This window comes from Protopterus annectens, chromosome 4.part0 (genome assembly GCF_019279795.1).
Source record: "Protopterus annectens isolate FY-2018-M chromosome 4.part0, PAN1.0, whole genome shotgun sequence".
Lineage (NCBI taxonomy): Eukaryota > Metazoa > Chordata > Ceratodontiformes > Protopteridae > Protopterus > Protopterus annectens.
This window is the reverse complement of record NC_056733.1, coordinates 949,797,880-949,810,708: the sequence shown is the minus strand read 5'-3', so window position 1 is coordinate 949,810,708 and position 12,829 is coordinate 949,797,880.

The following is a 12,829-nucleotide window of genomic DNA, read 5'->3' as shown; positions in this document are numbered from 1 at the left end:
CTATCCTCCAAAAAAGGAAGTCGATCTGGAACTCATTGATGAACCTCAGTAAGAAACTAAGATCACTCATAAAATCCTCCAAAGATAATTTTGAAAGAAAAATTGCCACAAATTCCAAAGACAGCCACAAGGCATTCTTTAGCTATGTCAAGTATCTCCATGGCAACACCCAGATCTGCACCAAGCTACAACAGAACGGCACAAAATATACAGAGCCAACTGATATTGTCAACATATTGGCAAATAGGTTCAGTGCAAACCTTACTCTCCCCTCACCCCCCAAAGGGCCTATAACTATACCAGATGGTTGTAGAGCCCCGGCAATCACAAACACACAGGTAAAAATGGCACTCTCTAAAGTCAAAAACACAGCATCCATGGGACCCGGACAATATCCCAGGCTGCACCTTACATGAACTCCAAAATGAACCAGCCCCCCCCCCACCTAAAATGCATGTTCAACCACAGCCTCACCACAGGCTATGTGCCCACAGAATTGCACACAGCAACAGTTATCCCACTCCACAAAGGAGGAACCACCACAGACCCCGGGAACTATGGACCTATTAGTCTGACAAGCCTGGTCTGCAAGGCCATGGAACGTATCATCATGGAACTCATAAACAAAGATATAGGTAACCTTCAAGCTCTGGATGCTACCCAATTCAGATTTGTAAAAAGTAGGTCATGTCTCCTAAACCTGGTAGACTTCTTTGAAACAGTTACTAATGCCATAGATGAAGGCAAAGTAATCCACACAGCCTACCTAGAACTAGCTAAAGTATTTGACACTATCCTTCATTCAGGAATCATTGATAAACTCACCAACCTTAACATAAACCCTTACAACATGAGATGGGTGGCCAACTGGCTCATGGACAGAACCCACATGGTAAGAGTTGCTGACTCCAGATCTGACAACAAACCAGTGACAAGTGGAGTACCCCAGGGTTCAGTCTTGGGACCCTTCCTGTTTGGTATATACTTCTCTGAAATGCAAGTGAACACCAAGGGTCTATGGCTAACCAAGTTCACAGATAACTGCAAACTGGGTGCCATTATCGATTCCCCTGCCGATGTAGACATCCTGCAAAAGGGCCTCACTGAGACTGACACCTAGTGTCAAAAACATGACCTCAAACTAAATGCCAAAAAGTGCATTGTTGTCCCCTTTGGCAAAAACACAGTACCCATGAATTACCAAATAGGGGGAAGTTCATTTAACACAGAAAGTGTGATGAGACCTTGGGACCCAAGTGGATAGTAACCTCTCCTTTGATAACCATATTGCCACAGTGGTCAGAAATCTTTCTACATGGCCCACTTAATCACAAAAGGGTTTGCATCTAGAAATAAGGAAGTCATCGTTCCCCTCTACTCATCACTTATCAGACCCCTCATTGAATACAATGCCCCATTTGCGATGTACCTCACAAGACACCTTCAACAACTTGAGAGGCCTCAAAAGTACCTCACCAAGAGGATCGCTGGCCTCAAACAACTGCCCTATGGCAAACGGCTCAAGAAACTCAAACTCTACTCAGTCACATACTTACTTTGAGGAGACCTCTGTCTGAAATATAAAGCTATGTCAAACCCGGAATTGTTGGACATGCTCCACTTGAAGAAATCCCAATCTCCCTGAGCTACACACTCTAGGGACCTAAACCTCACCACAACAATAAATAGGACATGCTGGAGGGATAGATTTGTGTCTCAGAGACTTCCCATGCTCTGGAATAAAATTCCCATCCACGTCAAGCAGAGCTCGTCATTAGCACTCCAAGGAAAACCTTGATAAGTGGATGGGTGATAGGAAAGTCACCCCTGGGATTATGTCTGGGACACTGTTCGATAGAGGAGCAGGAATTTAACAGTACATGGGTGGTGAAAGCCAATACACTGTTGGCTAGACTTGCTTTGGCCCTTGGGTCAATAGTCTAGTACCTACCTATGAAAGTAGATATGTACGGGCAATTACCATCCTAGCTAGTGGAGTGAGGAAAGGTTTGATCTTGTATAGGGAGCCAAGTGTTTTATTAACTTTTTTAATAGTTTGATTAATATGTGTATCAAATTTGAGGTTACCATCAACTGTTACACCTAAGAGTTTGGTACAGGGATATGGGACAATGACAGTGCCATTGTTAGATTTTATAGTAGAGGCTGGAGCAGAGGTTTTACAAGTGGGGGAGAAAAGCAGTAGCTTCGTTTTGTTAGGACTTAATAAGAGGCATTGATTGCAGAGCCAATTTTTGACAGTATTAAAAACACTGTGGGATAGAGTCTGCAGACTTAAAGGGGAGGTGGCAGAGCAAATCAAAGTGGAGTCATCTGCATATTGAATGCAGGTGGCTGTTGGGATGACTGTGTACAGGTCATTAATAAAGACTGAAAATAATAGGGGTCCTAATATAGAGCCCTGAGGGGACCCCAAGGGTGATAGGTAGAAGGGAAGATATTTTGTTCTGCTATATTACAGCCTGTTGTCTACCACTCAGATAAGATTTGAACCACTGGGTTACCCCAGTTAGAGGAAAATTATATTAAATATTGTACTCCTACAGCTAATGAACTAATATGCAAACAGCATTCTTCAGTGTAACTTTGTTTTTTATTAAATTCTCAAGTATTAAATATACTGACATTCAAATATATAAGGTATATGGGCAGTTCAGAGATATGACCACAATGTTATGGTTAAAATGACATTGAAACTATATTTTCTGCACTAAATAATGCTTGCAGTAGCACATAGTCCTTGCCTCTTGTAGATATTAGCCTGTTCCTAATCTTTTGGTGTAAGGTAATTAATAAAAGTAAACAGTTAATTCAACAGCTGCAAAAACTTAAAACAATTCTAAGTCATGAATTAAGTTCTTTGATTGCAAAATAAATTAATAAAGTTAAAAAAAACTAAAGCAGACACAGCCCATAATTGGTGGGATATTTTCACAAAATGGTGTGTAAAAGAAAACATTGTTAAATTCAAATATACATTCAGTTTTGGTAGTAATACTTTTTATCATTGTATTAACTATGTAAAATTACATTTTGACTTGTATCAAAAGTAGACTAAAAGTTTTGTTTCCTATGATCTGACCAATATATATATATTAATGCTTTTAAAATAAAGAAGGAATTGTTAGTGTGTGTTGAACTGTGAATAAAAGATTGAAATTAACTCTGCTGTAAATATGCTGAAAGATAAAGTATAGAATAAAAAGCTTGCTTGAATGTAGGTATAGAGCATAGCAATGTAAACTTGGAATCCTTACTGTGTGACATAGCTCTGGCTACAATAAGTGAAAAACAAGGAACATCTATCAATGGACACACACTATTTCTTGAAAAACATGTTTTCTCAGTATCATTAGCAGAAATGTTTGATGTGTTCTCACAGATGCTTCCTTACATACTTCTGTTAATGGACATGGCTTTTTATAGAATTAGCAGAAAACAATTCTGAAATGCAAATATTGAATGCATTCTCACATCAACAGAAGTGCTTACAAGTAAATATTAAATGGTTTCACAGAAGGGCAATAGAAACGCTTAAAAACACACTTTACGTGTTTTCCCACAAAAGCCAAAAAAAGATACCAAGAGGAAAAACAGGATCTAAAGTGCATGACTAAAAGAGTATATAAGAACTGTAAATCAAACTGTGTTAGAGGTATTGGTAGGAACACACTTGTTCCGAGGTATTGTATAGGAGAATGGAAAGTTATCATCTATTCTAATACTAAAGAAAAACTTGTACATCTGTAATACAAACTGTCAGAATAGTATGTGTTGTTTGTTAAAAGAAGTTATTTATTAGTAACTTGCTTACAGTGATATAGTATTGTGCTGCAAAATATATTTATCAGTGTGCAATTTGCAAAGCTTGGTGCTTTTAAGCAGACTAAAGATGCAGTCATGCAAAACTCTGTGTTATAACCAGACTGATTCAGCAGTAAACAGCCAGCAAGACTTTGTGTCTTAAGAAGACTTAGGTTCCAGTCCAGTACAGCATGCAACACCATCGTAAATTCATTTTTCAAATACTTAAACTGATTTATTTATTTAAATGCAAGCATGCTGCTGCTTTCCACTGTGTGTTATGGAGTAACAGAAGGACAGTCCTTTATACTATAATAGGCTTGCTTCAAGAAGGCTGGTCCACTCTCTGTGAAAAAGGGAAGAAAAAAAAGGGAAAAAGAAATGAGAAGGAAAAGGAAAAGAAAAAAAAAGAAAAACATTCCACTCATTTTCTCATAGTGCCTCTCTCAGTTTAGTTAGTCTCATTTGTTGACCTGACCACTTTGTCCTCTAGTCTCTACAAACCTCACATGAACAACTGACAGCCATCTAATCTTCCATTAATGATTCCCAACATCTACTTAAGCTTCTCCCTTAGGGTAGTAAACTTATCTGTTTTAAATTTAAAGAACATAGGACCTGAAGACAGCCAACACCTGTGGGATATTTTTCCAGTGGGCTTACATAAATACTTGGGTTTTATGTAAAGACTATGCAAGCAAGCCATAAAAAAGCTGTAATAAGATCATATTATTAATTTAGAATGTTAATGGGGCTAATAAGAAAATAGTTATACATGTTATTTAAATAAATTACACTGCACCCTCCCCCCCTCCACACACACACACACACACACACTGTGATTGCAGAACATGCACCTTCAAGGGTAAAACATGAAAAATCTGGGAATGTTGGTATTTCTAGGACTTCCATTATAAAAGATGAAAAAAAGATCATTTTGCTGATCTTTAACATACATCTTTGAAAGCATTACTTTTACACACAAAGTAAACTGACAGCTAAAAGCAAGTTTTTTTTTAAATGAGTGAAAGTGTCCCTTCACTCCTTATAGCTCCAAATTTATATACCAATGCTGCACTTCCACAACCCCGGTTAAGGAAAAATTCCCTAAAATAGTACTCGGTAGTCTCAGGAAATTGAGCAAACAATACAATTTCAAGGTTCAATGCATCAAGGACACAGAGGTGCCATTGTCATATGATGGGGTCATTGTACCTAAAATAAAAAAAGTAGCAATGGTTCTCATATAAATACATCACCACACTGAGCTCTTAGATCCTTTCTCAGACCCAGTATTATGACTGATTCTAGTAAATAGTAAACCAATCCAGAAGATAAAGAAAGTAGGAGACTGCTAGGTGTCTTACAATTAGAATTTTATATTTTGAGTATGGGGAGGCGGAGCATGTAACTAGTTAAATAAGACAGGAAAAAATTCTTTTTTTTCTTCAAAGTATACAATCTTATAGATAAATGACTAATTTACATAATTAGAAACTTTGGTGAAGTTTTACAAATAATTTCCTGTCAAAAAGCTTGGAGATATATTCACTTGTTAAAATGAGCAAATCAAAGAATTCTCACCAGGATGCTGCCTTACAGAAGGAACTACAACAGATGGCATCTACCCTGCAGGAGTTGTCTTTGAAGATGGATGATTTTAAAGAGAACCTGGAAAATCTTAAAACAAGCAGTCAAAAATAGGCTGACACCCTCAAGGAAATGCTACAACAACACTAGACAAGGATAACAGGAATAGAGGTTTCTCTAAATGACTTAGAAAGCAGACTTAAGGAAGAGGAAACACAGAAAGAACTGCTTCTTAAACAAAACACTTGGTTGGTTAATAAAGTAGATGACTTGGAAAATAGGGAGAGGAGAAATAACATCAGGATTTTCGGATTACCTGAAAACTCAGAAGGTGAGGATATTATTTCCTTTTTATCAAGCTGGATCCCTGACTTTTTAAATTTAAAAGAAGGACTTTCCTTTGGCATTGAAAGGGCACACAGAGCTCTTGGGAAACCTGCCACTAGCGCAAACTCTCCTCCTAGGTCAATAATTATCAAATTTCTTTCATACTTGGACAAGGAACTGATTTTAAGATCTGCTTGGAGGAAGGTACCTCTAAAATATAAACAGAGCCTGATAAGATTTGATAATGGCTATTCATCTAGAATAATGGAAAAAAGTGTGGCCAATGATAAAGTTTCTGAAACAAAATAACATCAAGGCACAACTTGCATAACAAGCTAAGATAAGAATACTGTATGCCAACGAGATGAGGACTTTTATTGACTTAGAGGAAGCCTCTTAATTTATTAAAACTAATAATGTGATTACTTTACCAGAAGATATGGATTGGATGTCACCTTCTATCAAGAGAATAAAAGAAACAAATGTCTGGACAGACATCAAAAAGAAGAAGCAAAAGACTGATACTGTTATAGCCAAATCTCTCAAAGCATCTACTGTGATATAAATTGTTTTAACATTACTTTAAAGGACCAATTTTACTGCTTGGAATTTTAAAACAAAGGTAACTAACTACTGGAATCTTTATATTTTTTGAAAACAGATGACGCATGAGAGTTTTCACATTATCTCAGGTATGTAAAACAGGGTCTTTTCTTTCACAGAAGGAGGGTTATATAGTACATAAATATTTATACTGTAAGTCAACATACATAGTATATGTGTATTTTCTCTTAATTTTCTCTTTTCTTTCTCTCTCTTCTCATTATTTATTTTAACTTAACGTAAGAACAAATTACCGCTAAACACTCCCAAAGTAACCTGTGGCAAAAAACAGCAGCACAAATGGATGAAGTAACCAGCAGGATACACCACGAGAATACCAAGAAGTAGATAAAAGCTTCTTTATTCCATAACAGATAAAAAGTAGAAGATAAGCGTTTTCGCGTGCTTCATGCACGCTTCATCAGATCTATAAAACATAATTATTCAAGCACTTATATAGTAGATAAACCATTCAATTCAATGGTAACAATTGGGTAATTAGGCCTGGTGATTAAAATTTAAAGCACCAAGCACCAACTCTGAAGTGTCATCAACTGCAACACTATCAAACTGCCTAGCAGATTCAAATAACGTAACATCAAATAAAAACACAATATATTAATGAAAGTCAAATGCATAAGTAAAGGTCTGCATATCTTTCTATCAAATACATAAAAAAATACATAAAAATGCATTGATGAAAAATACATATAAAAAATACATATAAAAAATATGTATAAAAAACAATTACTTTAAACAGCTCGTGATGATCACATAGAAACAAATAAAAGGAACAATATGTTAGTTGTTTCCCTGTTGATCACTATCATCACATCCACAAAAATTGTTAGTGAAGGGCATGTACATGTTTCATGGACCTAACATCAAAATATCTACTCGTCCACGGCTCCATATCATCTCTGTTTACCTACATAACTTATGCGCTGTTTAGCGCCTATTAAATAGACGCTCGAACAAAAAAGGCGCCCAACATATCAGGACAAGTTGAGATAAGATATGGTAACATGAAATGAAGGAAAATAAAATAAAATAAGACGAAAACATATAATAAAACAATATGCATTAAATATGCATTAAAATGTATGGTACATAGTACCTGTCATGATGTTAATCAATGCAGCTCAAAGCAAGTCTAATATCAAACAGTTTGCCAACGGATAACATTTCAAGGCACAACCGGGTGCATAAGTCCAAAATGGACTAGAAAAATGGTGTAATGTATAAATACATAATTCACATAATTCCTACCAACAAACAAATCCCTAAGCATAACGCATCACAGCATAGGGTGTGTAGTTTCCTGAATTAAACTGCATGTAGATGGTCACATGCAATTGATAAACCACAATATTGAGCTGAGGATAGACCCAGAATTTAAAAACAAAATTATTAAAAACATATTTGTATTTATAAAATCAATACCCGTCACATAACAAGATAACCTAGCATATAAATTCTATTTACAGGTCATATATATAGTCTATTTAATAAAAGAACAACATGGGACAAAGAACTCATAGTGTTTACGAAAAACAATGGGTTATCCCCCTTATGACTTGTATCTATAAAACCAGTAAACAGTAATGGATGAAGAAATACCAATAATAATGATTAGTATAAGTGTGCAAAAATATTAAATTATATTTAATATTTAAACTATTTATTTTAACTGCATCTTGTCTCCCTTTCTAAATTTTCTCCTATTTACTATACTAATATAGTCTGTATATATTTAATAACTCATTGTCTATACATAGATAAAAAATATAAAATAATCTAGTTTCAAGGCAGACTAATTGGAATAGTGAACTTAATTAATGATTACAATATTTATTAGATTAATGATAGTCACTGTTATGCTTATTGGGATTGGGGACATGTTCGTGATTAACTCTGAAATGTTCCATTCGTGTACATCTGTCCTTTGAATTATTTCCTTTTCGTATTAACAAATACATAAAAAAGGAGGGAAAATGTACTTGTTGGTTAAGGGAAGTGAAGCTTTCTTCACATTCTATTTGTGTTGCCATAGCAACAGTAAACAACTGCTGCAGTTTCTAAGGACACTCTGAACCTGCAAAGTGCATTTAGCCTCACAGATAACAAATAATAAGAAAAAGTAATGTTTAGTTATTAAAATGAAAAACAGCCTAGGTAAGGTAAAATGGTTCCAACATATCTGTCTCCTACTAAATCCCAAAAAAACAAACTTGTACTTTTCACCCCATCCCTTAAATCCACCCCAATCTCTTTTTCCATTGTGTCCTGCAATGGCACTATCATTAATCCTGACTATTCCACAAAACTACTAGGCGTTACCATAGACAATCAGCTAAACTTTGACTATCACATTGATTTAACTATCAAGACAGTTAATAAAAAAATAGGTGCCCTCTACAGACTTAAGCCCTTTCTTACTGCCACATCCCGAGTGTCTCTTGCCCAAACTCACCTCATCTCTACACTACTGTATGCCTCTCCTTCTTTTATCAACATTTCTAAAGCTAACCTTCAGAAACTTAATTCAGCCTACCATAGTATTGCCAGATTTGCCACAGGCTCCCCATTCCGTACTCATCACTGTCTTAACTTAAAAAAACTTAACTGGCTAGAACTTCCAAACCTAATACTCCTGCAGCAATTAGTCATCACTTTTAAAATTCTACATTACCCCTCCAATACACCCATACTGAATAACCTCATCACACCTTATAAAAATCTTACTACACTTCGCTCAGCCAACAAGCTTCTAGTTACTACTCTCAAATCTCATAATAAAGCAGGTGACTCCTTATTTGCAAACACTGTTGGATCATATTGGAATAAACTTCCCAGAGAACTGACCTCCCTAGGCTCATCTCACCTTTTCAAAAAACAGATTAGAAATCATTTACAAAATCACTGGCTATGCCCATGCTCCAATCCCGACTGAGCTCAGCAAAGATCTTACCCTCTCCAGTCCCCTCCTTCACTTCTACTGCTTATTCTTAACTTCTGATTGATTTCCTTCTGACCATCTGCTTTCTTTCTCTTGCTTCTTTTTTCACACTTCCTATATCCTCCTACCTCATGCTTTATCACTACTTTTTGGTCACCTTCTCTTCTCTTACTCACTTCTGGCTACTCCTATGCTAAGCTATGTCCTTAATACTAGTGCCAGGCACAACTTGTACTTTTCCACTTTGTGCATACTTCATTTCTGCATTTTTTGAAACTACATAATAACCGTTCCTTTACCTGCTTTCATATTTTACACTGTATAGTCAATTGTTGTTTGCTTTTTGTCATTGTTTTGATTGTTTTTGATTCTTTGATTGTTTTGAACTGTAAAGTTTATAGTATGATAGTGGAGCTTTTCTCCTCAGGCCTCTGCTGAAAATGGACATGTATCCAGCCAGACTAGTCTGGTTAACAAATGTAAAATAAAAATAAATAAAATAAAATAAATACATAACAGGACTATTTGTAACATGTTTAACATGCTGATTCCACAAGCTGTCTGCACTGTAAAAGTTATATTTTATATGTTACTTGAAACTGGCAGTCTCTAGAGCACATGAAGATACATATTACTTTTTTTCAACATGTTATTTTTGCAGTTACCTCACACTCTGTACAAACTCACTTGGCAGCTGATAGCTATTCATTTAAAATGATCAATTTAACTATTAAATGTACCCTTGAAATGCTATTGACATTTTGACAAAATATAATCTGAACTGTAAAATGAATGACTTGAAAGAAGTGAATTATATGACCCCCCCCATTAATATTCCAAAATGAGCACGCTGATTGGTCAGCGTGCACGTTGTAAATCAAAGACTTATACTAATGGAAAAAGGTCCGGTCGCCCGGACTTTTTCCATTAGTATAAGTCTTTCTTTTTTTTTTTACAGCAATGGAGAACGCAAGATCTCCGTTGCTTTTTAGAAACTGTCTCGCTAGGTTAAAGGAGTTTAACATAGCGAGACAGCTTTAAAAAAAGCAATGGAGATCTTCCTTTCTCCGTTGCTTTTTTTAAAGCTGTCTCGCTATGTTAAATGGGTTTAACATAGCGAGACAGCTTTAAAAAAAGCAACGGAGATTCTCTTTTGCTTTTTTTAAAGCTGTCTCGCTATGTTAAACTCCTTTAACATAGCAAGACACTTTGTAAAAAGCAACGGAGATCTTGCTTTCTCCGTTGCTTCCACCCACAGCTCTGATGTACTGCATAAGCATACGCATGCACAGTACATCAGAACTGCCGCAAAATACCAGACAGCTGCAGAAGGGTAGCACGGAGGCATTATACAATGCCATTATTTAAGAAAAGTAAGTATTTTTTTTCTTAAATAATGTCATTGTATAATAGCAATAACCCACTTCTGGGTGTGGGTAGTGCTGGATTTACCCATGGTTGTCTTTGGCCACTTAGGCTTTGCCCTCATGACCAAACCACACCAACCGTGGGTAAATCCAGCATTACCCACACCCAGGCATGGGTTATTGCTTAAGTAATGCAAAGATTTCAAAGACAGTTCTTGACACTACAGTAAAAGTAAAAATATATTCACAAGGAAGTATTGAAATGTTTTAGTCTTCCAGTTAAAATAGCTTACTGTCAACATTTTGCGATATCAGAAAGTTTGAAGAGCTAGGAAATTACTGTTCTTTGTCTTTATAATGATTATTAGACAGATGTTAGACTCTGCTTAGTTTAATGAATTGTGACATATGTCTATGAGGAAAAGTGGACTCAATTACTCACATTGGACTTGCACATTCCTGGAAACTCAACTGAAATGTCCCCAAATTACTTGTGAATTTAAATTAAACTACCTGATTAATAAGCACAATTTACTTTAACAACCTGAATCCATAAGCTATCTGCTCTGTATATGCTACATTATATATGTCACTTGCATATGACAGCCTCTAGAGCAACATGCTATATTTGCACTAACCATACATTCTATACTAACACAACTGGCAACTGACATATGTCTATGAGGAAAAGTGGGACTTGCACATTCCTGGAAACTCAACTGAAATGTCCCCAAATTACTTGTGAATTTAAATTAAACTACCTGATTAATAAGCACAATTTACTTTAACAACCTGAATCCATAAGCTATCTGCTCTGTATATGCTACATTATATATGTCACTTGCATATGACAGCCTCTAGAGCACATGAAAAAAATACATATTTTTGCAACATGCTATATTTGCACTAACCATACATTCTATACTAACACAACTGGCAACTGACAAGTTATTTATTTGAAACAGCCTAAATATTAATTGTGCACTTGAAATAGTTGCCGTTTGACCTGAATTGAAAATTTCAGACAGCTATTGACACTACAATATAAGTAATGTATAAAAATTAATTATTTATTTGTTAAAATAAAATATTGTTAACTTTTTTTGCTTTTATCAGAAAATTTAAAAGAGCTAGATTATATTAATTTTTTGTCTTTAATGTTTACTAAGTGATGTTAGTGTCACTGACTTTTAATGGATTTTGAGTCATGTACAAGACGGACTACTGAATGTTATTTCTGTTTACCTATGTTTATTCTAACTGCCCTGAGAACACTCTAAGATGCTCTAAATACTATTTGATTAATACTTACCAAGTCTTGATTATATAGGTAGTACCTTCACCATTCATTCTGGACCTGATGTGATACCCATTTCTAGAAGCAGGAGGTGCCCTATGCAGGATGGGAATTGTCAGACTCTGCTTTGTAAATCTATAAATATACACACTAATGTGTAGGGGTGCCTCTACTCTGATTCAGGATACACTGATAAGTCAATTTCTTTTCATAAGTTGTGAAGTTGGTTGGCTGAGAAGGAGGTGGGAAAAAAAGGAAGAGTACACACAGTAAGTAAACATATATCATTGGTAATCTCCATTGTTCTCCTGTAGAGTCCTTTTAGTCAAATTATTTTAGTAATAATGTATTTGTTGTTGTTTATTTTAGTGTGGCTCCTCTGTTGTATTTTAATTTTTAAAAATTACATATCTGACATGTTTACACTACTAACATTCCATCCTGATATATAAAATACTATAGAACAATAACAGAATAATATAGAATTTAATATTTCTTTTAAGAAAATTCTCCATATAATAATTTAACATATGGAGCTCAGTTGATATTGTTAATTAAAGGTATGAGTGATATCCAATAGATCTATCTTTATCTACTGGATTAGGAATTGCTTTCATTCCATGTTTAATGGGAAATTCATATTTACTTGTATTTGATACTTTATAATTAATGTTTTATAGAACTACTTTTTTAAAGCCTGACCAGAATTTTACCCTACTTATATTTAAAGAAGAAAGAACATTAAATTACATTAAATAACATCCAGTGTTATCAGAGAATATGGTATAACTACTATAATCAAAATAAAAACAAAAGTTTCTTCCAACAATAACTTGAAATGGATTTAACATTCTTATTAAA